The sequence below is a fragment of the Pogona vitticeps genome, chromosome 11, assembly GCF_051106095.1.
Source record: "Pogona vitticeps strain Pit_001003342236 chromosome 11, PviZW2.1, whole genome shotgun sequence".
In the NCBI taxonomy this organism is placed as follows: Eukaryota; Metazoa; Chordata; class Lepidosauria; order Squamata; family Agamidae; genus Pogona; species Pogona vitticeps.
The window spans coordinates 9,064,760-9,092,065 of NC_135793.1; the positions used below are offsets into that span (position 1 = coordinate 9,064,760).

Below are 27,306 nucleotides of genomic sequence, written 5' to 3' on the forward strand. Positions count from 1 at the left end.
AGCCTTGGTCTTGCATATTGCAGGCAAGCTCTGAGCGAGGCACACAGGAAACAACAACATATCCAGGCAGACACTAGCTTACTACTGCATCTCATCTCACCCTGAGCTGGTGCCCTGTAGATGTGCAGGACTACAACTCCCATCATCCAAGCACCATGACCCAGTGGAGCTACCAGTTTGGTTGGAAAAGGCCCTCTGCGGTTTGAGAAAGAAGTTTTTTTCCAGTCTTATCTGGACGAACTCCGGGGGGCCTTCTGCATGTGGTGGAAGAGCTCTACTCTTTAGAAAAGGAAGAAAGCTCCTCTTACCCTTGGGTAGGGCAGTTGGGAGTCATAGGACAACATATCTGGAGGGCCAAAGGCTCCCAGCAGTTACCTGCCCACATGAGTAAGTAAGAGCAGACTGTAGCCCTGAAGCAAGAAAACCAACCCCACTGTTTCCCATTTGCTTCTAGACAAGGCATATGTGTGGCAGGAAGACACATTCCATAGGCAGCTCATGGAAAGGGAGGGAAGGGGGGAACCAGTCCCCTCCCAGTCCACGAGTCCATGATTAATTCCTTCTTATGTAAAAAGAGAGCGAGCAAAAGCCGCCTCAGTCAGGTTTTTCTTCCATCTGCAGCTTTCGTAACAAGTGATTTTAAAAAGGCTTCCAAAAGGCTTTTAAAAAATAATTAGTGTAGGTAAACACAAATGTTTATTCAGAAGTGCCTTTGAAATCATGCAAAAAGTTGTGGTTTTTGAAATCAGCTTGCATACCTAGGAGTTTGAGGTAAGGGCTAGCCAGATGGGCCAGTAGTGGCTGTTATGGAAACACATACTGTTTACTAAGAAGCAGGAGGTTGAAAGAGGCAAGTTTGGCCTAGGGGAGAGAGTGACTCTTTGCTCCGCTCAAAAGCTTCGGATTTGGATTTTTCTGCCCTTGTAGATCACTGAGTGACATTATGAGTCTGTGTGTATACATGTGTTTCACGTATAGAGCTGAAAATAAGTTTGACTTCAGCTAGGTTTCTAATTTAGTTTACAAGACCTGAGCACTAATTCATAGGGATGCTATAAATCAGAAGCAACCTGACAGCATGTCATGACAGTAATAGTGAGCTCAGAACGGCAGAGCTGGAAGGGACCCTCTGGATCATCAAATTCAGCCCCTGTCAAGAAGGCACCGCGGGGGAATTGAACTCCCAGCCACCCGGCTCTGCAGCCAGAGATCTAAACGACTAAGCTATCAACTGCAGTTCAACAAAGATTTTTTGACGCAGCACTTGTGTTTAAAAATATCTTCCACACTTTTTTTCCCCTTTGCGATCATAGTTCGCGCCACATGGTAAAATCCTGAGGTGATTCTTGTGTCCGTAATGGTCGAGCCTTCTTCGTCTGACTAAATCTGTTTAGATTTGTTCTGCCCCTTCCTTCAACTCTGCCAGCTGGTGAGGGAGGCAAGGCGGTTAAACAGTTGGCGGCATGTCCCAGTCTGAGACATGTTGGACTATAAGTCCCATCACCTCACCACAATGTCAAGGGATGGGATATGTGATCTCCATCGGGCTTGGGACTGGCTGAGGGAGTTGAACTGTGCTACCATTGCTATTCTATATATGAATTGTATCCCACTGCGAAGTGTGAAAGAAAATTAATTACCGTATTTTTCGCTCCATAAGACGCACCTTTCCATAAGACGCACCAATTTTTTAGGAGAAGAAAACAGGAAAATATAATCTGTTTTCTTCGCTCCATAAGACACACAGACTTTCCACCCCCCTGTTTTGTGGGGGGGAAGTGCGTCTTATGGTGCGAAAAATACGGTATGTTGCACGCAGACAGAGCAGTGTTCCTTGTGGGTTCCTCTTCCCTTAAACCTTCTCTTCCTATGTGACCTTCCCCCCCTCCCCGCAGCAACCACACACAACCCTGTGGTGATCCTGTCCTGTCTTGGTGGAGGGCTGTGTCTTGTTGCTGTTTTCTAAGCTTGCATCTCGGTGGAATAGATTCCATCTGCACCGCCGAGGTCATTATGGCAGAACCTCCAACCTCAAGAATTGTCTTTGAGCGTCTGACCTCACCTCCAAAACTCGGCCACTGGGCTCCATCCTCCAACTCTGACTTCTAGGCAATTTCCTTGAATTGTGTTTGGCGCTTTGGAACAAAGGTGTCTGGATTGGGGGAGGGTGGGGAGGGGTAAGGAGAGCAGCAGTAAAGTCTAATGGTTGCAGTCAAGCGTTCCCATAGCACTTCCTGTGTCCTCCTGTCAGCACCCCCTGATAGCTTTTCTGCTTACCTCCGGAAAAATGCATTGCAGCCTCTTTAAAAGAACCCCTACTGTTTCTTAAGGCTTGATTTTCTTTTGGCAGCTGTGCCATGTGATTTTTAGAGAGGTTGCTTAAAAAAAAAAATTCTGGAGGTCGTTGAAGTCATAAGATTAGCAGGATTTCTCTGAATAAAGTGAAGTCCTAGACACTCATGCTGTTGCTAGGAGGATGGTTTAATACAGAAAGTCTTGCACGGTGATGCTTGTATTTGAGAGCATCAGGGCAGGTGGGAGTTTGACTGTGATGGGGAGATAGGAAGTAATTGGTACAATTGGTGTTCTGTTCAGCAATACAAGGCATGCCCATCAAAGGGTTTAGGTTTAGATAAGATAAAAACAGATATCTTTTCTTCAGTATCGGGGAGATAAATGGTATAAAGCTTACTGAATAAAGGGTATAAATTGGATGTTGCCCTGGCAAAATACAAATATTTTTCCAGTGTTCAAAGCATCCTGGAGATGATGGTACTTGTAATCCTGCTAATCTAGATTTTTAAGATACCCTTGAATGAAAACCATAACTGTTGAATGTGGAGAAAAGCCAAGGAGGCAGAAAGCAGCTCTTTCAGTGCACTCTTTCAGTGCATGGGTGCATAGATGGACACATACTTGTATGTTCCTGTGGCTAATGAACTGGACAATCTAATGTAACTAACAGGGGGAAGCATTTAAATCATAATAAATTCACAGGGGGCAATATCTTTATTTTGAGTTCTGCAGAATTATTCATTAGGATAGGTGGTAAATAAATAAGCTAACAGGAAAAAAAATTCAGACGTGATGCTGGAGGAGAGCTTTGAGAATATCCTGAACTGGCAGAGAGACAAACAAGTGGGCCCTAGATCAAATCAAACCTGAACTATTTGTGAATGCTGAAAAAAATATGTTGAAGCTGAAGCTGTCCTAATTTAGGTGTATCATGAGAAGGCAGGATTCGCTTTAAAAGATAATCATGCTAGAAAAGGTGGATGGCAGTAGGAAAAGAGAAAGACCAAATATGAGATGAACGGACTCCCTGAAGAAACCACAATCTTGAGTCTACAAAAGCTGAGCAGGGCAGTTGAATAGACAGCATTTTGGAGATGGCTCATTCATAAATTGGGAGCGACTTGATGACACATAACAAAAACAGCAGCAGCAAAAAGCAAAGGATGGATCCAGTGACAATATGGTGCCATGAGGTCTACAGTTCAATTCCGTCAGAAAAACTTTGTTGTTGTTGTTCTTGTTGTTGTTGGCGACCTTCCTTTGGGGATAAGTTGTCTGAAGTGGTAGGCCATTTGTGGCTCAGGCCACCTGCTTTTATCTTTCTCTCTTTCTGCAGACCTCTTTCCTTCTGGGCTGTTTTGCAGTGGGGGGGGGGGTGGCGGCAAAGGAAAAGAGATCCATGTCGGCAGAAGGGGAAATGGTTTGTGGAATTAATCCGAGGCCACCCACCCTGATTTAAAGCCACCAGGAAACGTTTCTAAGGAAACCTTCAGAAAAGGTGTCAAAACAAAAGCAGAACCTTTAATTGGCATCAACTGTGATGGGGTGGGGTGGGGTTCAAGAGGGCTGGGGAGCCGGTGACCGATGTGCTGACCAGAGGCCAAAGCAAAGCTGACCCAGATCTGTGTGTTTTTCAAAAGGCATCCAGGAGTCAGACTATTCTACACAGTGGCTGTTGGTGTTTCTTTTTTAAATTTTTTTTTATTGAGTTGTGGTTTATTTAACCTTGCCAAGGAAATTCAGCCAGGCGCAGAGCCCCTTCCCCTCACCCCGATAATACCACAATGAAGGTTTGTGATGTAATGGGGACAGGCCTGAAGCACAGAGATCCCGAGGGCAGGAGGATGGGTTGCTTAGCAACTGCGGGGAAGAACAGCCTTCACCCTTGTGTGGGTGCCACGGGCAGGCCCTGTTCTGCAGGAACCAGCGGGTGCTAAGGCAGGTGGCTAGCACCGTTCTGTGATGCCCAGTCTGCCTTGCTTCACACCTCCAGGTGGTGTGCACCTAAGCCATAACACCTCGTGCTGAGACTCAGTGGCTGCTTGGCCTTTCCCACTGGGTCTCACTGCAGTTGTGGCTCACAGATGCTCCCAGCAGATTGACCTTCTTGGCCTCCAGCCATGTTCCCCCCCACCCGAGCCCTTGGCCTGCTATTCCAATAGAGTTCGATGAAGCCATCCACCCTCTGTGTTACAGGCGTCAAAAGTGCTCTTTAAATTCTTCGCCCTCATTGATTGAGGCTGTCGCAACTTGTCAGTTTTCATGGGGAAAATCTCTCATAGTTCTCCTATAAAGTTCCTAATCAACAGGCTCCTTATGGATGACCCATAGATTTGTGTCCTTTTACACATCTGAAAAGGAATTTATTTGTGGCCTCAGAAGATATTGTACCTTGTTATGTTTGTTTTACATCTTCATTCCTGGAATGTTGTTGTTGTTTAGTCATTTAGTCGTGTCCGACTCTTTGTGACCCCATGGACCAGAGCACGCCAGGCCTTCCTGTCTTCCACTGCCTACCTGAGTTGGGCCAAATTCATGTTGGTTTCTTCAATGACACTGTCCAACCATCTTGACCTCTGTTGTCCCCTTCTCCTCCTGCCGTCACACTTTCCCGACATCAGGGTCTTTCCCAGGGAGTCTTTTCTTCTCATTAGATGGCCAAAGTACTGGAGCCTCAGCTTCAGGATCTGTCCTTCCAGTGAGCACTCAGGGTTGATTTCCTTTAGAATTGATAGGTTTGTTCTCCCTGCAGTCCAGGGGACTCTCAAGAGCCTCCTCCAGCACCACAATTCAAAAGCATTAATTCTTCGGCAGTCAGCCTGGATACCTTGTAATCATTTTGTCTTAAAAGTTCAAAAATGAATCATTTTCTTCTTTAAAAGGTTTATTTAGCAAACAAGCAACTAAGTAACTAAAAACCAAAAATGTAAAACATACTTGGAAGAGATGTAAAGATTACATGAGTACATATATACTTTCAAAATTACAGCCTTCTATTACATATTTTCTAGTTCATGTGTGTAAATAAGACTTCTGTGTTAGAAAAGAAACTTTAGTTCTATTAAAATCAGAGCTTCTGTTTAGGCATCATATAGGTGAAGCTTATGACTCCAAAATACTAAGTAAACAAGTTCTCTCTAGTAACAAGAGTTATCATAGATAACTCTTGTTCAGCCACTTAAAAACAAACTCGATTGCAGTACAAATTATTATTAAAAACAATTCTATCAAAGCATAAGCAAGAACATTTGCAAATAGGTAACACAGAATTAGATAATTCCCACCCAGAGATGTCTCCCCAGTTTGTAAAAATGAGGTGGCTGTGTGTTTTGGAGATGTCCACCGAAACATAATGGAAATCTCTATTTTTATACACGTGTGATGCTGAACTTTGGCATTCCCATGGATAAGGGATGCCGACTTGTCTAGACAGCTGTGATTGGAATCAGCTACCTGCCAAGATAACTTGTAGCCAAGAAAATGCCCCCCTTGGACTAACTTCCTTAATAACATCTTTGGGCAGTATAATATATTTTGAATTCCAGCTTCTTGCATTTTACATGTTCTATATTTCCCAGCCAAACTCCATATTTAATTTTTCCTGCCATATAATTTTCCCAAAACCTGTTATTGACGAACTTGATGAAATAGGGTTGCTGTTCCTGAACGTTTCCTACAACAAAGCAGCAGGTATTGTTATTTAGTACAATTAGCATTAAAACATTACTTCCATTGTTTGCACAATATTGCTGCCCTTGTCCTTTTGTTGAGAATGAAACAAAATTCCTCATCAGGGATGCAACGGAAAATTTGCAGATCTTCATCCGAGTCTTTAATGGGGATTGTCATCCTTAATATATGCACATGCTCGTAGTCCATTCATAGCTGTGCATCCTTTCTGCTAGCAAGCTGTTGGGTACCCATTCTTGTGGAAAGTATGGTTGTCGTCGTCATTTAGTCGTTTAGTCATGTTTGACTCGTCGTGACTCCATGGACCAGAGCACGCCAGGCCCTCCTATCTTCCACTGCCTCCCGTAGTTGTGTCAAATTCATGTTGGTTGCTTCGATGACCCTGTCCAGCCATCTCATCCTCTGTCGTCCCCTTCTCCTCTTGCCTTCATACTTTCTCAACATCAGGGTCTTTTCCAGGGAGTCTTCTCTTCTCATCAGATGGCCAAAGTCTTGGAGCCTCAGCTTCAGGATCTGTCCTTCCAGTGAGCACTCAGGGTTGATTTCCTTCAGAATGGACAGGTTTGTTCTCCTTGCAGTCCAGGGGACTCTCAAGAGTCTCCTCCAGCACCACACTTCAAAGGCATCAATTCTTCAGCGGTCTGCTTTCTTTATGGTCCAGCTCTCACTTCCATACATCACGACAGGAAAAACCATAGCTTTGACTATTCGGACTTTTGTTGGCAAGGTGATGTAACATCTACCAAAGAAAGGTATACCTTGGATGGAAAGGGAGAATGTTCATTCTCTCAGTGTGGCTGCTTTCCTTAGCCATTTCAGGCGAGAGAAGGAGAGAATGGAAGCTGTTTATTCAGGAAGTGCTGATAAGTTTGGTCTTCCCTTGCTTTTTGCCCTCCCAGCACTTCCTCCGTGTGTTGCTTCAAAGATTAGCTTTTCTTTTTTTTTTTATGATTTTGCTTTGCACTTCTGGTAGAAGAATAATCTTCCAGGTTTCAGGGCAGGGGTTTGGACACTTTCTATGGAAACCTGCCAAGAGGGACCACCTTGGTGGGAAGCTAACAGCGTTCCGTGTCTGAGTCGCACTGGCCATGTGACCACGGAAGATTGTCTTCGGACAAAATGCTGGCTCTGTGGCTTGGAAACGGGGATGAGCACCACCCCTATATATATTCCAAGCTCTGCCACTTTGTTGAATATGCTAACTCTTTGCCAGTTTTGCTGGCTGCTGTTGCTTAGCCCTTTTGCCCTCTCGACCCCAATGCACTGTTGCAACCTCGCATGCTGCCTAGAGAAGGTGTGGCTGGGAGGGACATTTCTGGGCTAGAGTGACTGACTGTCAGTCTACCCAGACTTATTGTCCCCTAAAGCAGTGGTCCCCAACCTTGGGCCTCCAGATGTTCTTGGACTACAACTCCCAGAAGCATTTGCCACCACTTCTGCTGGCCGGGATTTCTGGGAGTTGAAGTCCAAGAACATTTGGAGGCCCAAGGTTGGGGACCACTGCCCAGAGATAAAGGTTCCCCTTGACATTTAGTCCAGTCGAGTCCAACTCTAGGATGCAGTGCTCATCCCCGTTTCCAAGCCCTGGAGCCAGCGTTTGTCTGAAGACAGTTTCTGTGGTCACATGGCCAGTGCAACTAGACACGGAACGCTGTTACCTTCCCACTGAGGTGGTACTTATTTATTTACTCACGTTTACATGCTTTCATACGGCTAGCTCACTCCGTCCCGTGGATTCGATCTTACGACTGCTGGTCTTCTGACCCTGAAGCACAGAGGCTTCTGCGGTTTAACCCATAGCACCACCACATCCCTGAATATTGTCCCCTCCTCCCTTTGAATTCGAAGAGAGCCCTGCCTCTCTGCTCCATATTTCCCACATCTCCCGAATCTGCTAGAAGCAAGGAATATGCTGAAGTCTGTAAGTTTGGTGTGTGATTTGTTCAATTGTAAGTAATGATTACCACGATTTTATTCTTCTACTAATGTTTCAGAATGAGTTATTGACTGTAAGTGCCAGTTGGTGAGGGAAAAAAGGGCGTGACTAATCTCATCTCTGTTTCCAACGTATAGAGCTAGTGTTTGTCCGCAGACAATCTTCCATGGTCACGTGGCCAGTGTGACTAGACACAGAACGCCGTTTACCTTCCCACTGAGGTGGTACCTATTTATCTCTTCTATGTTTGCATTTTGCATGCTTTTGAACCGCTAGGTTGACGGGAGCTGGGACAAGCGACGGGGGCTCAGTCCGTCACGTGGATTCGATCTTACGACTGCAGGTCTTCTGACCTTGCAGCACGGAGGCTTCTGCGGTTTAACCCACAGCACCACCACGTGAGTGGAAATGCACAGGAAAAAAGTGAAAGTAGAGCCCACCCATTCTAGCCAGGACCATGGTACGTGTCCGGCGATGCTGACCACAGTGGCACCCCTTGGCACAGTCTTGACAGTGGCTTTTCAGAGTTTTGCACGAGGCAGATGTTTCCCAAGGGCCAGGTGTCTCAGCGTTTGCATTTCCAGCCCGAGGATCATCTGATGACCTTTGCCGATTGAAATGTGACAGCGAGAAAAGACCACCTCTGTCCCATTGGGGACTTGGATGAAAGCGTTGCCACCCCACCGCCCCTTGCTTTGCTCCCCGTCTGTTGGTCAGAATGGCTCCCCGTCCCTCCCAGTTCCCGTTTCACAAGCTATATTTGCAACACTGCGGTTTCCTTGCAATGGGGAAAGATCTACCAGAGGGTGGAGTTCCTTGGTACCATCAGCTACGCCAACCAGAGGTTTTCTGGAATGGGATCAAGTTGCTGCTGTTCCTTTTGGCACCAGGTGAAACCCTCATGTCTTTCCCCAAGCATTCTAGGAATGGCGTCGTCGGCTTCCCAGAGATCTTTGTGCTGTGTTATACCTCCTGCTGGTTATATAATGTGCTGCTGGTGGTTTGATCTTGGTTTTTTTTTTGGGGGGGTGGGGGGGTTATGCATCTTGTTTGATTCTCGTTTGGCTTGCTCTTTTGTTCATGTTTTTAATCTGACTCCTTTCATTGCTCCTGTCAGTTGTGTTTTTTAAAAAAATGTGTATACCTCCCAGAGAACTTGGGTGATTACATGATTTAAAAATACATTAAATGACAGGTTCTGAAAACTTGCAGAGAAACTGACTTCTTTTGCACCTTTGGAAAGAAGGGAAGCTGACAGCACCTTAAGTTTTCTAAGATCTGTATTTGTCTTATAGTACAAGAGTAGACTCTCAGTCGACCGGACCAGCCGCTCTGAATGGCAGCTGCTTTCCAGAGTTTTAGCCTGTACTCATCCTCAGCACTTTCCTGTTGAACCTTTTTCTTCCCCACCAAAGTAGAAAGGCGGGTTAAGGAGAAGGCTCTGGATTTGGAGCCTTCTGTATGTACATTTGTTATAAACAGGAAGACGGGGCCTTCTAGGTATCTGCTCCCACTTAGTCTCTGGAACTCCCCGCTGGTGCGATGAGACAAACATTTTCTGCCTTTCACTGGAAAACCATGACTAGGGTTGTTGATCTGTTTGTTGGTCTTTGCAGTGATTTGTTAGTTTTTGAAATAGGTTTAGGCTGTTTATTTTAAAAATAATTTTAGCTTTTCTTTTCTAATATTTTAGCTGCTGCTGCTGTAGTTGTTTTCGTTATGAATTCACTTGGTGATGTTTTTAATGCTTTGCACTTTCCATTTTGAACATAATTTTATACTTCATCTTATATATTTATTTTATTTTTATTATTGGCTGTCTTGAGTGCCATTTATAGCAGAATGTCAAGATACAGAATTACCTACATTTCTAGATACGTGATTGATGAACCCATCACCAGGGCTGAAACCCGAGCATGGAAGAGGTCTTTCCCTCCTACCCCACCCCATTCTACCCCATTTTTTACTGCAACCTCTATAGCCCCCAACTAATATGGCTACTGGTCATGCTGGCTAGGGAATTTTGGGAGCTGTAGGAACAGAAACAGAAGATTCCAAAGCTTTGGGAACAAATATGACCATGCTGATTCAGGGATTTTGGGAAATGTAGTCTTTAGGAATATGTTTGCCTTGTTGGGTTGTGCTGGCTGGACAGCTCAGTGGGTTAGTAGAGGTTGTGAATTCAATTTCCTACTGGATATTTCAGAAGTGGCAGCCTTAGTGGCGTTGGGCAAGCTGCAAAGTCCCAGGATACCCCCCACAAGAAGGTGATGGTCAGTGGGAGACCTATATTTTTGTTGTCCTGAAGCTTGAACTGTTATTGGGGGGGGGGACTTTACAACCAGCAACAAGGTCTGAGTAACCACTGTGATCTTGTTCAATGGGGTTGTTCGATGACAGATCACCACCGTTTTTAAAAAAATGTATACTAAAGTAGCTTCTGCGGCCCTTCCAGGATTAAGGGCCCCAAAACTTCAACTTCATTAATTTCGTAACAGATTTGCCCCTGGGAATGGTTAACCACTTCTGAGTACTACCTACCCAGAAAATCCTGAAAATAATCGCCTTAAGTCAGATTGACTGGACGGCACACAATTATTGTTATAATTGTGTGCCGTCCAGTGACACAGTTATTGGAGTGCTGCTCCAGACGAAGCCCTGGCCACCTACAGTATTGGTTGCCTCTGTGATGGAGATATGTAACAGGCTTTTTTTAAAAAAAGGAGTAGATGAGAAGGTGGTGGTTTTTTAGACATCCTGGACTCAAATGGTTTTAAGCGTTTTGTGGTTAGGAATCAGCCCTTTGAATTCAGTCCAGAAACATAATGGGAGGTGGCATGGTTGATATAAGAGTGGTGTTGTAAAATGGTCTGCAGACGTGTCCACCAAAATGCAGTCTCACGGCAACATATGTATGGTCTGCAAGGCTGGAATCTATTTATAAGCAGATGAGCGTACATGCAAGAGCGGGAAGCTCTGTGAAAAAAGTGAGCGTCTTGATCATATGACTCGGGGTGCATTCACAGGAACATTTTCTATTTTAGAAAGCTTGTCCTACCACGTTCACAGGCGTGCTCAGCGGGGACACAGGAGAGGGCCTTCTCTGTGGCTGCTCCCAGAGACTCTGGAACTCCCTCCCACTGGAGGCCAGACAGGCCCTGATCTTTGCTGTCCTTCCTCAAGCAGGTGAAGACCTTTCTCTTCAGGCAAACTTTCCCTTAATGACTGCCTAAGTGGGTTTTTTTTTAATGGATTGTGTAGGATTCACTGGTTTGAATGTGTTTTGGTGTTGATTTTGTTTACCCTTCTTTTAGTGTGGGTTTTTTTGATCCTTTTAAAAATTTATATTTACTGTTTTTATTATTTTAAATAGTGTTTTAATGATGTAAGCCAGCTTGGTTCCTTTTTAAGGAGAAAGGCAGGGTAAACATGTTTACGAAAAGGCTGTGGGAAATCAAATTCCCAACTTCTGGTTCTGCAGTCAGAGATCTAAACCACTGGTTCTTAACCTTGGGTTACTCAGGAGTTTTGGACTGCAACTCCCAGAAGCCTTTACCACCAACTGTGCTGGCTGGGGTTTCTGGGAGTTGCAGTTCAAAAACATCCGAGTAACAAAGGTTAAGAACCACTGATCTAAACCAATGAGCTATCCACATTGTTTAATATGCTATCAATTGTTCTTTAATATTTGGATAATTTTTAGTTTTTAATATTATGCTTTTAATTATGTAATCCACTTTGGGTCCTTTTTTTAGTCGAAAGGCAGGGTAAAATGTTTTAAATAAATAAATAATTTAAGAATCGTTAAAGCCATTAGCATGGTTTACACACGGAATCAAGAGAAGTTACTTTTTGGAACTATTTAACTTGTAGAATCTCCCAGCTGTATAACTGGGGAGTCAAAGAGTGACTCCAAAAAAGTAAATTTTATAAGCTCTGAATTGAAAGACTTGGTGGAGGGCATTTTAGGTACATCATTCTAATCCATCTCCGTCTTAACATTTGAATCACAGGCCAGACAAAACAGATTAAGTAAAGCTTAAAGTTTTCATTCTGATTTGAGGCCTCCCTTCTTTCTCTGCCTGCAATACTAAGGTGCAGCATGCACCAAGAAAGGGGAAAGGACCCACCTTTTGGCTCTTGCACAATCCATTGTGTAATCCCAGAGGAAAAGAAGTAGGAAAGAAGCCGTGAGGCTTATTCCTTGAGGCCATTTAGTAAAACACATACATCAGCTTATCAATAATCAGTGCTGCCGGGCAGATTTCCTCTTAAGGCAAATGCAAGAGAGAGAAATCTCAGTGCCATACTTTTCCTAGCATGTCCAGAATGCCCCACTAAAACAGAACAGCAGTAACACAGAGTGTTAACTCAGGGTATGTCGTGCAAAAATGCTTAGAAAAGTTCTGTAGCAGAACCACAAAAGGGAATTCTAAGCATTGCCTTGAACTGCAAACCCCCTCGAGTTCCATTGGATGGAACTGTAGCAGCTAAAGTGGCGTCAAACTGCTGTACCTGTTTGTGTGTAGATGCCGTCTGAGTTTATTGAGGGACAAACGGGTAGTGGATGAATGAGCGGGTTGAGTTCCCTGGAAGTCACTTGTATTTTAATCTAAATTGGGATGGGCCACTTGTGATCCTCTAGATCAGTGGTTCCCAACCATGGGCCTCCAGATGTTCTTGAACTACAACTCCCAGAAGCCTTCTCCACCACCTCTGCTGGCCAGGATTTCTGGAAGTTGAAATCCAAGAACATCTGGAGGCCCAAGGTTGGGGACCACTGCTCTAGATTCTGTTGCAACTGAGCTTCCATGATGCCTCGTCACAGGCTGTGCGGATTAATGGTGCCACCCAAGCATCTGGAGAGACGCTGGTTGCCCACCGTTGACGTAGCACTCAAAACACTTTGAGACCTGAATGGCTACCATAAGCCATTGTCCATCATTTTTGCATTGCCAACCAGGGCTCTCGATATCAACCCTAAGGTTCCCTTCCTCAAAACGGTGTAACTGGCCAGATGTCAAAACGTATGTTAATTTTATGGAGATGGGGAGATAATTCAAGGACTTATTCATTTATTTCTTTAACATATTTTTACTTGGCCTTTCCTCTTAAAAAGGACCCAAGGCGGCTTTACCTCATTTAAACTTTGAAACAGTGAGTATACAAATAAATAAAAAGCATCAAAGACTTGCTACATTAAAAGAGGGTAAACAAAAGGAATAGCAAAAAGACATTCAAAGCAGTAAACTACAATAATCCAGTTAAGAACCCCCCCCCCAGGCAACCAGTTACTAAGGTAATGTTTCACAACTGGGGGGGGGGCACAAGTTTTTTTTGGGGGGGAGACAAAGGTTGCCTTAAACCTGTTGTTGCCCTTCTTAAATAATTTCTTCCTTGACCTTTCAGAGTCAGATATTAAGATTTGTGCATATGTGTAGGTATGAGGAACAGGCCCTTGGAGAGGAGAAAGAAGCCTTTGCTTTCTAAAGAGGGATGACTTTTCCTCTTAAAAATGCCTTTTTGTGCAAACGTAATGATGGTGGGTGTCACGAGTTACTTGGCTATAGAAGGGGGTCAGAATTTTTTAAAAAAAGGTTGGGAACCAGAGCAGTAAAGAAAAGCTTGCCTGAAGAGAAAAATCGTTGTCTGCTCGCAGAAGGACAGCGAATATAACTTACTCATCGATAACTGCAGGTAAGCCCCAATAGAACTGCCACTGAATTTTCCCTTCCGTGGGATGTCTACATTTTTGACAACTGTCTGACAGATGAACAAACGGAGAAAGGGGAGATTTGCCCCCACCAGTGTGGAACAGCAATGGTGAGAGGAGCTTCATGGATAGGATTTTTGCTTGTTGTGTAGAGAAGTCTTGCCAGAGAGGAGGTGGCATCCCATAGCCTCACACCAGGTTGGTTTTGCTTCTTTCTGTCTGCTGTGCCACCCTAATTAAATCTCCATTTATGCTGATATCTCCTAAGCAACCCTTCCCAATTTTTGCTGCCATCTGCCCCTCCAGAATGAACTTGATGCCTTTCATGTTGTACTTCGCAAGATTGTTCACACCAGGTGTGGACCAGACATTCTGTATCCATGGAGACAGCAATGTTCTCCCCTTCTTACAGGAACAGGAATATCCATCCTGACTTGACAGCTTTTTGCATCGTTGTTTGCCAAAGCCGAGTTCCTCTGTTTGCGAGGGGGGCTGGGTTGTGTAGCTCCCAATCTCTAGGTGGTGCCTCTGTCTCCATAAGCAAGGAGGATGCTATGGAAAACTCCGGCCATCCTGGTGTTATCATCCCCACCCATGTTTCAGGTGGTAACATCTCTCATCCTGCTCCCGAAGGTGACCAAAAGGAATATCTATGAGGCTGAATTTACAGCATACCTTGTACTGTGTGACCGTTACTTAGGAGACATAGGAACTTGGTCCATTTAGCCAAGTATGGGGCTGGCAGCTGGGGCTGTCTAGGATTTCAGGTGGGGATCTGAGCCCTGGCATTTCTTGGTGGTCTCCCATCCAATTGTTAATGGGTCCTGACTCTGCTTAGCTTCTTGAATCAGAGATGATCACTGTGTTCAGGATGGCGTGGTGGCGATTGGATGACTTTGAGACTTTCTGGTGGTCCCTGAAGTTTGAAACATGGACATTATGTCCCACATATCAGGGGTTGGTGATGGTAGATATGTACCAAGTGTTCAAGCAAAATATTTCCAACTGTTATAGGACCCCCGCTTAGGAAACATTATTTTTTTGAGCTGGAATTTACAGAACTCTCCAGCCAGCATGAAAACTGGCTGTGCTGATGGACGATTCTTGGGCCTATTGGCCAAGAAAATGCATACACGACTATAGATAGCTGACTTGGATGTTTGTCCATCTAGCACAGCATTGGCTGTCCTGGAGTGGGCAACGTACGGCCTTTCAGACGGACTGCGATTCCCAGCATTCCTTACCACAGACTGTGCAGGCAAGGGCTGTTGAGAACCATATTTGGAGGGTTATATTTTACTCACCCTTGGATAAAACTGACTAGCAGCAATGGATGTGCCATTTGCAATTTTTTAGTTCCAACTCCCAGATCCCTCCAAGAAACCCCCAGGAAGAATTCTGGGATTTCCAGGTCACAGATTCACACCTACAGATATCTTCAGACACCTATATTTTGCTCACCTGGAGCAGGGCCTGTCTTGTGGATGCCATGCCTGTCTCAGGCCTACTTCCTGTTGTTAATGTACAAGAAGGAAGCTACCCTTGTGGTTTCTGAGCCTTATAGGTTTTGGGGAGTCACCTTCTATAGAGCCTAAAGGACAGAGACACTGCAACTCCCAGAAAGTGTCATGGCAGTGTCCTTTTTTTTACAATAATGGGAAATCAGCTTGAGATGGGGTGGACCTCCCAAGACAGGCCCTGCGCCAGGCAGACTAAATGTAGGTCTCTGGGTGAAAGGTGGTATCGAAAATAAATAAACAAATAAATATGTCACCTTGCTCTTTTTATTCATTGCATGTGGTGTTTGGCAGTTTAGCAGCAGCGTACAGCCTTTGCTTGGAGTAAGTTTGCCTTTTTTTAAAGGTCCTTTCCCTCAAGGAACAGCTAGAATAGTTTGTAGAGGGAACCGGTCATTATTAGCAACGTCGCTGGGAAGATGGCGGCTGTTCGTGACTCACAAAGCAGAGCAGCCTTCCCCAGCCAGGGCCCTTCCATTTGAGTTGCACTGCAAGACCTATCATCCCCAGCTAGCATGCTTCTCTGGGGATGATCCTAGTTAGAGACTGATGCATCTGGAGGACCCAAGCCAGGGGTCAAGAAGTGTGTGAGGGTGCGTGGATCACCTTGATAAGAGCTGTAGGTGGACTCTCAAGATCCTGGAGGGGAAATGAGGGAAGATGGTTTGTTCACCTGTGCGCTGTGCAGCCAGAGTAGGGCGCAAACACACACACAAGCAGGAATCTCTGTGCTTTGGATGTTTCCAAACAGGTAAGGCTTCGGCAATCCGGAAGGGTCCAGCAAGAACATCCCTGTGGATCCTCATCCCGGTCCACCTTTTCCTTCTACTTTGGTGGAACTGAGGCTTGGCTTCCTTTTGGGCCTGCCTGCCAGTTTGTATGTGGGAGGATGGGGGGGGGGATGGGATGCCAGAGCATCTCTCCTGCTGGATCCCTCCCTCTGTTGGCATGGCAACAAGTCAGATTATTTAAAGTGTGGTGGGGGGAAGAGAGAGAAAGTCTCCCATTATGTCAGGTTGCCATGGTAACCTGAATTCAAACAGCAAGTGGGCGCAGGAGGTATAAGAACATTTCCTTCTGGACGGCAAGGTGGTGCAAACCTCATCGTTCCAGTAGCCTTACTCCCGTGTGGGGGCTGCCAGTCCCAAGACCTTCCTGTAATGGGAGACAAATGGATCTGGAACTGAAGATGGGGGGCGGGATGTCAGCCTGTAAGAGAAATAGGAGAGATCATAGTTCCCACATCTAAACCTCCCCCCATCACCTCCTATTGACTGTTTCTATTCTGGCATTCTTGGGTGCAGAGCAGAACAAAATGCTCTCTTAGCTACTCACTGGTACTGGGTCACTAAGCAGAGGATGCTTTGATGCATTTAACCCATAGCATGGCTTCCCTGTATCTTTGCACTAGGAAAGGCTCCCCCTTCCGGGCAGTGGGGTTGAAATGGATAAAGGGCTAGCCAGAGGGCCAAAACTTTAAAAACAAACAAATGAGCAGGACCTTGACATTAGAGATCATGCCTGCTGAAGCTCTTTCCAGCAGGTCTGAGCTTAGCTGCAGTCCTAACAGTCATTCAGGTGTGTGTGGACGGCGTATCCCAGGAATGGTATAACGTTGTGAACTCCCTTTTCCAGGGCATTTTCCATCCTGGGATATGCAGTTAAGAGTCATTAGCTTGACGAAAGACCTGCTCTTGCTGGGGATGAAGACTGCTGGAAATTGTCTAACCCTAATAAAGGGGAACAAGTTGTCACACATTTTTAAAAAGTTGTCTCATGATCACGACTTTGCACTCTGTTCTCCAGTACAGTATATAAATAGATTTGAACACTAACTTTTGGACTGCTTGCACCAGAGAAAGGCAGTAAGAAGGAGAGATGGGGAAAGTTGTTTTTTAAAAAATACAACTTCCAGAATCTTTTGCCGTGGGGACTGTGGGATTCAGGGGAGGCAGCCTATAGTGGCGGAGGGGGGGGGGAAATGTTTCTTGAATCTGGAGAGGAGGCAGAGGAGGTGTGCTGGCGAAACCTCAGGCAACTTGTGGCTGGCCCCTAAATTGATCCTGAGACCCAAGATTCTTAATGACCGCACTGCAAAGATTGAGCTTATTTTGTTTGTAAAGTGAAAAAGCATTGCTCGGTGGGCACATTGGGAGTTGCTTGTCTTTGCCCAGGTTTTTGTGAAGCTCTGTTGGGTCCAGTTTTAGAACAGGGATGGTGGTCCTGAGGTTTTGGCCATCTTCTCCCGGAACTTCAGCCAGGATGGCGAACGATAAGGGACCAAGGTAGCTGTCCTCCAAAGCACCTGGATGAGCAAAGGTTCCTCATCCTTGTTTTAGGAATTTTGTGTTAAGCTCTCTGGTCTGTACTAGCCCACATATAGATGAATACCAGGTGTGCAGAGATTTGTGGTTCGGGATGACAGTTTGTATCTGACTCCACCTCCCAGTCAATCAATATTCTGCATCTGGCTTCTTTGTAACAACAACAACAAGAATCGTGTGCTGTCGAACCAATTCTGACTTCTACCTACCCTTTTCAGGGTTTTCCACATTGAGAATGCTCAGAAGAGGTTTACCCTTCCCTTCCTCTAGGGGGTGCCCTGCGACTGTGCAGCTTGCCCAAGGCTACCCAGGCTGGTTCTTCTCCACTGAGCTACCCAGCCAGCTGGTTCCTCTATAGTGTCATTATTTTTGCATTTGTCTCTGGCTGGTGGATCTTTTGAGTTCTCATTGCTGCTGACCCCTGTGCGAAGATCAGAGTCAGCCCTACACCATCTGGCAGAATGGTCGGATTTTTGCTGTCAGGGGAAGGCGAGGCACTGAGAAGTCTTTCATAACTTGGCTAGCCTATGCAGATTGACTTTGAGAGGGTGTCATTTGCCCCTAAGCCTCTGGCAGGGAAACATTTTGGGGCCAGCCCTGGCTACGTTGCTGGAGGGAGAGTGGTCTGTAAAGAAAAATCTCTAATGCTGCATTTTTGTCACACATGGGTCGTGCATGACCAGTCTGATGTGTGTAACGTGATCCCACCAGCTAGTTCGGAAAGACTTGTGGGTGGAAGGGAATTGCCCAGGAGTTCACCCTTCCTAAACTGCACAAAAGGGCAGGTTAACTGTTGTCTTGTCCAGTGGTTTTTAATGTGGGCGATAATGCCCCCCAGGGGGCGATTTCATTTTTCAGGGGGGCGGTACAACGAAAAGGGGCAGCGTGGGGGCGCTGGAGCAGAAAGGGGGCAGTAAGGGGGCGCTGGAGCAAGCCAAAACTGTGAAGATGGCTGCAGCCTTTTTACAGTGTGCATGAATATATATTTTCCTCCAATCTTAATGTAGTTTCAGAGTTTTCGTCTTGAAATTTTTAGTTCCTGCATTGCGGTTTGTTTTTATGCCCTTTTTATATTTCTTTTTGTGTCTTAAAATTCACTTGCAACTTTTGGGGGGCATTTCATTTTCTTGCAATTGAATTTTGTTTTCAGGGGTCATTGGATTTAAGTGTCTTAAATAAATAAATAAATAAATAAATAAATAAATAAATAAATAAATAAAGAAAGAAAGAAAGAAAGAAAGAAAGAAAGAAAGAAAGAAAGAAAGAAAGAAAGAAAGAAAGAAAGAAAGAAAGAAAGAAAGAAAGAAAGCATCACCGCGGGGAGGGGGGTGATGATAATTTCCTCAATGACTCAAGGGGGCGTTTCTTTCAAAAAGGTTAAGAACCACTGGTCTTGTCCCTCTAGTCCCATGTCCTGAACCTCTGTTCTTCCAGATGTTTTGGACGTCAGCTCCCATAATCCTTGGCCACTGGTCTAGGATTCTGGGAGGTGAAGTCCAAAACATCTGGAATAGCAAAGACTGAGAATTATGGCTCACAGTCTCCGATGTGGTGCACATCTGTGAGGCACAGGGTGGTTTCACGAAAATAAATAACATTAAAGCTTGACATGGTCTTTACACATGAGCACAGATATTGGGATTTTTGTTGGCATTCCATGGTGTCCAAAATCTCTCTAGACTCCTGTAGACTGAAGCTTGACTGACTTCATTCCAGGAACCGGACTGTGTCCCATGTGGGGTGTCAGCCTCTGCTCTCCACCCCCCCCATCCCATTCCTGTGCCGTTATCTTTACGGGGAGAAAAACAGGCAGGAAACCGTTAGCCACCGGAAATCCTCTTTTTGCCTGCAGAGTGGTTTTCGATGAAGCAAAATGGCTAGGCTTTATTTGTGCTGCAAAACAGCCAGAGGTAGGAGGGGTATGCAAGGCAAAGCGGGACGATCTGTAAAGATTCTGCTCCTCCAGAGTCACACCTGGGAGAGGGGTTGCAGCAGAACGAGAAAACGACCACCTTGCAAACAGAAAGATTCCTGGCTGACTTCCCAACCAGTGAAAGTACTGGGTCCACAGGACTGCTGCCAGCCCCAGTTCCCCCTCTTAAGGATCGTATGGACCCATTAAATACCCAGTGTGGTGTAGTGGATACGATGACAGGCTAGGACTCTGGAGAACAGAGTTCGATTCTTCAGTCAGCCATGAAAACTTACTGGAGGCGTGGAACTGGTAAAATTACTCCTTAAATATTTCACTTACCTTGAAAGCCGTATTAGGATCGCTGTGAGTTGGTTCTTTGATGACATTTAACAACAACAACAACAACAACAACAACAACAACAACAACAACAACAACAACAACAACAACAACAACAACAACAACAACAACAACAACAACAACAACAACAACAACAACAACAACAACAGACTTATTCCTGGTCCTTAGAGAAGTTCCTTCTTTGGCTCAGAACTCCCAGAATCCTCAGGCTTTGTAATCCAGGAAAGTAATTTTTCCAAGCTCTGGATAGATTTGTTTTGCACCTGGCATAATACGTGCACTGGTGTTTTTTGGGAAAGAGATGAATAAGAGGAAAATAAGCACCTGTGACTGCGCTGAGTCAGCTCTTGAGTCTTAGTACTCTGAGTGACCCAGTATCGCCACATCCCAAGAAGCCACGGCTCAGCTCTTGATGGTTCCCCATGCATTCTAAGGAGAGACGGGCACTTATCACCGCCGAGCGCTGTCCAGGTCGGGCCCGCAGGTGTTGTGCAGGCGATCTGGTTTCTACGGCCCACCTCCTCCCGTGGGCGCCTACTCAGAGAATGGGGCACCCATAGGAGGAGACAGGGTGCAGAATCTGGATGGCCCGTGCAACACCTACCGGCCTGATCCGTCGAATCGTGCCAAAGCACTGAACTGCAGTAAATGTCCCTCTCTAGTTCTAAGTCACCGATGGCGAACCTATGGCACGCGTGCCACAGCTGGCACACAGAACTCTCTCTGTGGGCACGTGAGCCATAAGTCAGCATAGAGAAATACTTACCTGTCCTCTGATCCTGGATTTTGGCACTCCCCTCTGCTGGTGCAGTGGTCCAGCGGAGGGGTGCAAAGGCGACTATGACCAGTCTAGCCCAATGGGGGGTTGGAGGACCAGTAAGTATTTATGTATTAATAATTTGCTCATAGGAAAAAAAACACAACAACACAAGCATTTAACTCTTGCAGTGCAGGAGCTGTTTTTTCTTCTTCCCTAAACTAAAACCCCACTATTGGGGTTTGAATTGCAGTGTTGGCACTTTGAAATAAAAAAGTTGATTCTGTGTTGCAGTTTGGGCTCAAAAAGTTTCACCATCACTGTTCTAAGCAATAGAGGTCACAAAGAGCAAAGGTTGCAACCTGGGGATTAGCTGAAGAGCTGGAAGTCTCATTCGGGCCCCTGGGTCACAGTTCCCTTCCAGGACATTCCAGGTATAATATTCAGAAGTGGTTTACTATTCCCTTCTTCTAAAATGGCTCTCTGGAACCACTCGGCAGCTTGCCCAAGGCTGTACAGGTGACGGGCTTGTAACCACAACACCACACATGATCCAGGTGATTTCAGCTGGCCAGCCCCAGGTTTTGTGGCCAGGTGCTCCAAACCACTGAGTCATACGAGGTCCTCGGCCGTGTTACTCTTCCCATTTTTTTTTTTTTAAAGTTGGGTCACTAAAAGGTACAAGAGGGCTTTTTCAGTTAAAAATCCAGTTTTTTCCCCCTATAGTTTTCAGTTAACAAAACCCCACTGTACTTTACAGTAAATGACTGCCGCTTTCATTAAAGAAATATGCAAATTAACCCTTTGAACCCCGTTCCTTTGGGAGCGTTGCTCCAGGGCTGTCAGCTGATCCGGAAAATCGTCCTTGGCTTTGTGGAGCATGCCCACATTCCCATATACTGTACAGACACGCGCACCCCGAAAGTTAATGATAACTACATAAATATTATCAATGAAGAAAAATTTAAAACCAAATTGTAGTTGAATTTAAAAAAAAAAACAAGAAAAAGAGAGAATGGCTCTGTTCATGTGCAGAGTTCCTGTTCCTGCTCCTCAACTATGAACACAATATTGTTTCTTTAGGCGTAAAGCATTTCAGAGCAAGGTAGTCGGGGAAAGAGGTGGGGAAGAGGGGAGATTCTCGCTAATTTTACTTTGTGTTTCTTTTATTTATGGGATCGTAATGATCCTGTGCTTTTGTTCACTGTAAATATTTTTATCTTGCTCTTTGCAGAAATTAAAACCCCTCCTGGTTTTTGAAAGGGATCCAGGTTTGTGCTTTTAAATTCACAACCGAATACACCGAGGTAGGGCTTGTATCCCTTATTATGCTGGGATTTTTCAACTTGATAAACCAGCCGTGGTCACAGGACTAAATGGAAGAGCTGTCTGTCAGCAAGCGAAGTTCAGCTTCTGCCAGCTCACCCCACCTTCTGGTGGCTCTGGGAAGACAATGCAAAGCTGCTGGCTATGAACCTGGAATCTAGCGAGATGGAGAGTTTGCAAGTTTGCCTTGCAAGTTGATCCACCCAGAGGGAGAGCAGCCGTATGCGTTGTCTCTGAAGAACCAGGCGCTGGGGGGGACTGTCCTGGGGATTCAGAACCAGCAGGGTGAATTGGGTTTCAGCGGAGGCACTGATAGATTGAGTGGGCGGGTGGGAATCAATATGATCATGTACATTTTATTTGGAAAACTAAAGAAAACAGTTGCACCCTCTTTGTGCAAAGCTTTATTGTGTTATGGCAGGAGATACTTGACCTCTTATCTAACCTGTAGATTTCGTGTCCAGTCTCCCCAACACAGCAGCTCGATGGTTAACCAAGGTTGGTCACAGGGATCATAGAAGCCAGGTGACTGCAGTTCCGCTGGCTGCCAATCCGTTTTCCTGCACAATTGAAAGTGCTGGCTCGAACCTATAAAGCCCTAAACGGCTTGGGTCCAACCTGTCTCAAGGACTGTCTCTCCCCTTTATGAGCCTGCCCGGGCGTTAAGATCATCAGGAGAGGCTTTTCTCTCAGTCTCACCACCTTCACAGTTGCATTTGGTGGGGGACACAGGAGAGGGCCTTCTCTGTGGCTGCTCCCAGACTTTGGAACTTCCTCCCACTGGAGACCAGGCTTTCTCTTCAATGCTTGCCCTTCACAACTGGCTGCCTGAGTGGTTTTTTTTTTTTTTTAATGTCTTACTGCTTTGAATGTGTTTTTGGCATTGCTTTTATTTAGTGTGGTATTTGCTTGATTCTTTTTAGTATTTGTATACTTGCTGTTTTAAACTTTGAATATTGCCTTATAATGCTGAAAGCCATGTTTTGCCATGTTTGGAGGGAAGGACTAACCTCCACCCTATCCTTCTGAAACAATTCTGTTAATTTGAAGGGAGGGAAAATAGCCAGTTTGGCATATAAAGCAACCTTTTCAGAAAAAAAAGAGGAAGAGGAAGGAATGAGCTTTTCAAAAGAAAAATGTTTTTAGAATGGGTGGGGTGTGTTGCAGAGTTTTGAATTTATGTTTTTTTCTTTTTTTCCTTTTTTCTTTTTTTGCTATTCAGTAGAAGTATAGAGATCCACAGAGGAGAATAGCTTCAAGTTCCCCAAAGCCCACTCCTCTCTCATTAACTGGCACTTAAAATCAATAAGTCACTCTGAGACATTTGTAGGAGAAAGAATAAAAAAAATCTTTCCTTACAGTTACTTGAAGTTACGGACTTGTGCTTGCTGCTTTCTTTACTACGCATAACCCTAGCAAGCAACTGAACAGATCAACAGCAAGCAAACAACTGCAACTGTCCCAGGAATGAGAGGGAAATAGCACTTAACAGAGAAGAGGCAAAGCTGTCTTTGAGTTCAAAGGCTGGAAAGAATGGTTAGTGCTGGATAGATGTATAATGACCACAGGCCACAAAAACCCCTCACAGTTGCACAAACTACAGGCAGCAATACAAGGTTCTTTTAAAAAAAGTCTCAACAGGGTTTGGAGATAGTTGTCACTCTCCAGCATCCAATGCTTGGCACGTGTAGCTTTGAGGGTCCTGCAGGCTGGCCACCCTTCTGCTAAACTAAAGGAGGGCAATGGCCACACCCACTTTGTCTCCTCCCGTCCAAAATGATCATCACCCCAGGTCCCTTGTTAAAATCAGTAAGTACCGTATTTTTCGCTCCATAAGACGCACCTCTCCATAAGACGCACCAAATTTTTAGGAGAAGAAAACAGGAAAAAATAATCTGTTTTCTTCGCTCCATAAGACGCACAGACTTTCGACCCCCCTGTTTTGTGGGGGGAAAGTGCGTCTTATAGTGCGAAAAATACGGTAAGTACAATATGTCTCCTAACATCCACCAGCTGCTTCTTTCCCCATTTTCTCACATTTATTTATCTTTATTTATTAAAATATTCCTGGCCCAGCTCTATATCTACAGATCTTGGGGGAGGGGGTAATAATCATGAAAATAAAAAGGAAAAGTCATACAATTGAAATAGGTAAAGGTAAAGGTTCCCCTTGACAGTTTTTGTCCAGTCGTGTTCGACTCTAGGGGGCGGTGCTCATCCCCGTTTCCAAGCCATAGAGCCAGCGTTTTGTCCGAAGACAATCTTCCGTGGTCACATGGCCAGTGCGACTTAGACACGGAACGCTATTACCTTCCCACAGAAGTGGTCCCTATTTATCTACTCACATATACAAGTTTTCGAACCACTAGGTTGGCAGGAGCTGGGACAAGCAACGGGAGCTCCCTCCGTCGTGTGGATTCGATCTTACAGCTGAAGATCCGCAGACATTACAGCACAGAGGCTTCTGCGGTTTAACCCGCAGCGCCACCGCGTCCCAGTTGTATTTCAAATACAATTGAAATACTTCCAAGCAATTAATATATATCAGCCGAAAGTCTGTTGCTTTTGCACTAGAATAGGCCCATTGAATCAGTAGGGATTTGATGAGTCAACTCCTTCCTTCTTTCCTTCCCTTCTTCGTGTATCCACTTCCTTCTTTCCTTCCCTCCTTCATTTTTCTTAAAGGCGGCGTACAGTATTAAAAGAAACAGTTAAAAGCGAAATAATAAATTATTACAATATTTAAAAAGCATTAAACAGACATCATATGAAAAGTTCATAAAAAGAGCAATATTAAAAACACAAGCAAAGTAACAGGATGAAATAATCTCTTAGAAAAATCCCTTTGGTCAACCAGTCCTTTAAAGGAAAACCAGCCTGAAGAAAAAGCGTATCCATCTGTTTTCAGGAGGAAAGCAAGGATGGGGCCAGTCTGGCCTCCTGTGGAAGGGAGTTCCAAAGTCAGGGAGGAGCCACAGAGAAAGCCCTCTGCCACGTTCCCACCCCTGTGAGGGTCATGGGACTGATATTGCTTTTAATGGCGAAGGAAGGCTGTCAAACCTACAGTTCAATGCATTCCAATGGGGGGGGGAATTCACCAACAATTAACAAAGAGTCAGAACAAAGCCAAATTAAGTTTGCAAAGGTTTTACAAGGTGCACTAACGATACCAAGCATTTAAAACAGTTTTTGAACTTTTTAAGACACTTTAAAAATAGCAAAAATGGACCTGTCAAAACCATTGAAATGCACTGAAACCTATTCAGTGCATTCCAATGGGGGAACCACGTTTTGCTTAGCGATGTTTCCTATGGCGATTTTCGCTTAAGGACGGTAATCCGTTCCCATTGGAACGGATTATCCGGTTTTCAATTCATTCCTATGGGACATGGTGTTTCGCTTAGCGATGTTTTCCCATAGCAATGTTTTTTTGGAACCAATTAACATCGCTAAGCGAGGCACCACTGTATTTAAGGAGTGGTTTTGCCAGCCTCCCACCCGCTGTGACTTCTATGGCTGAGCTCGGAGTCAAGACCAGATCTCCTGAGTTTGTCACTCTTATTACCAGTGCGCGCATTAATATGGCCAAGTTATACCTGTACATGAATTATCATAGCTGGCCCAGGCACACTGAACTACAAGAGTCCGCCTGCAGAGACCGACGCTATTTATGCACTTGTACCTTTCGACCAAGGGATGTGCGTGCAACCCCAATTCAAGACAGGTTGCCTATCCAACTCCTGGGCATGGGAGCCGTCCAACCACAGACTCTGACCTAGGGAATTCGGCTCTGGTTTATCAGTCCTCATCCAGCACCTGCACAGCATCGCCAGTCACAAGGAGAATAGAACTAGGTGGCATCAGCGTATGGATAGCATCTATTTCCAAAACTGCTGATTATATCATTCTGCATGATCAGAGGGATTGCCAGTCAGGTAATGTGGGTTTGAAGTGGGGTATGCTTTCTCCCTCCGTGTTGCTGCTGACATTCCACAACAAGGATTAGGTTGAGCTGTCCCTGGGGTTTCTGTGGGCTGGTCTTTTGCACACGTGTCACAACCCTGGATAGATTATCTCACCCACTTTCCGCATCTCACCCTCTGGGTTCTTTGGAAACATGTACAAAAGCTCACTCCCACCATCGTGACGAGACGCAATTAGGGCCAATTCATACTGCTGTTTGCTTGGTTGTTGAAGGATCTGGCAGGCAATGGAGCCTGTTAACCAAGTGTTGGAGGGGGGAGAGAGATATAAGTGTGCCTTTGATGTCCAGAGATCGGAGAATGCGAACAAACGGTGGCAGGAGAACGGGACAGGTTGGAGCAAAGAAAGGCTGCACCGTTCTTGTATTACAGCTGTATTTGACAAGCTTGGGGGTAACAACTAAGGATGATAAAATAAGTCAACACTTCTGGCTGCATTTGAATTTTGTGAAAGCGAAACAAAACAAAAAGCAACCAACCGCACCATGTCCTTTCTGTATCCCATATGTGATCTCAGAGTTTTGTTAAATTCTTCAATAATGAAACGACGTGACATTTTTACTCATGCACAAAATTCATTTGGCACGTGTTGTTCCCAGATGGAGAAGACTATGATGCCCCTACTTTCCATATATATTCAAATTCAAGCTTTCACGTTAAGCGTTAAAAATTGAAAGCTGTGGGCTTTGATAAGTTAATCTCTCTGTTTGGTTTCTCCCATGCCGGAGTTATTCTCCTAAATTATTTCCATTCTGAATATGAAGAAATTTGTAGAAAACAAACTGAAATGAAAAATTTCCCCTGTCTCTAGTTAACTGAAGGGTTTCATTCATTCTTTACATCTGCCCAACTTTAAAGCCCTCATATGGGTTGGGACTCATGTGAAATCATAGGATGTGCAGTATTTTGGTTTTAATGTCTCTTTTGCAATACTTAAAGCCGAGGTCATCCAGCATGGCTGGATGGTGGAAGTCCAGCACAAATAAGAGGAGGTACTTTGTTACACGAGCTGTTTTTAAACGTTTGGATTCCCTTTCACAAGACCTGGTGAAGATCAGCCATCTTGGATGGCTTCAAAGGGGACGGGATCGTAGCGCATACGATGATCAATGACTGCGAGACATGACTGGCTGTATATGAGCTTCACGAGGAGAGGCAGTTTGCCTGTGAATGCCTCTTGTTGGGAACATGAGCAAAATGGTGGTACCCACAGCTCCTGCTTATGGGCTTCCCATTGGGGTCTCCTGTGAACCACTGTAGGAACAGAGAATGCTGGACTTGACAGGCCTGTGGTCTGATCCAGCAGAGGTCCCCAGAGTCTTAACACTTGGCACCTCTCTTTTTAATTCCCACTGTCTAGCCCAATAGCATAAACGATGCATAGATTATGGTTTGCATGATGCATGCAAGCCGATGAATTGTTTTCTTAGCACAGATACATCCTCAGCCTCTGGGAAAACTGATGGAATTCTTTCCTCCAAATGAATGGGGA

At 45.0% G+C, this 27,306-nt stretch overlaps 1 protein-coding gene across 5 annotated transcripts in view; it reads left to right on the top strand.

Moving 5' to 3' along the window:
- NHSL2 (NHS like 2) overlaps window positions 1-27,306 on the top strand; it is a 100,666-nt gene that overhangs the window by 52,923 nt on the left and 20,437 nt on the right. The window lies entirely within an intron of this gene.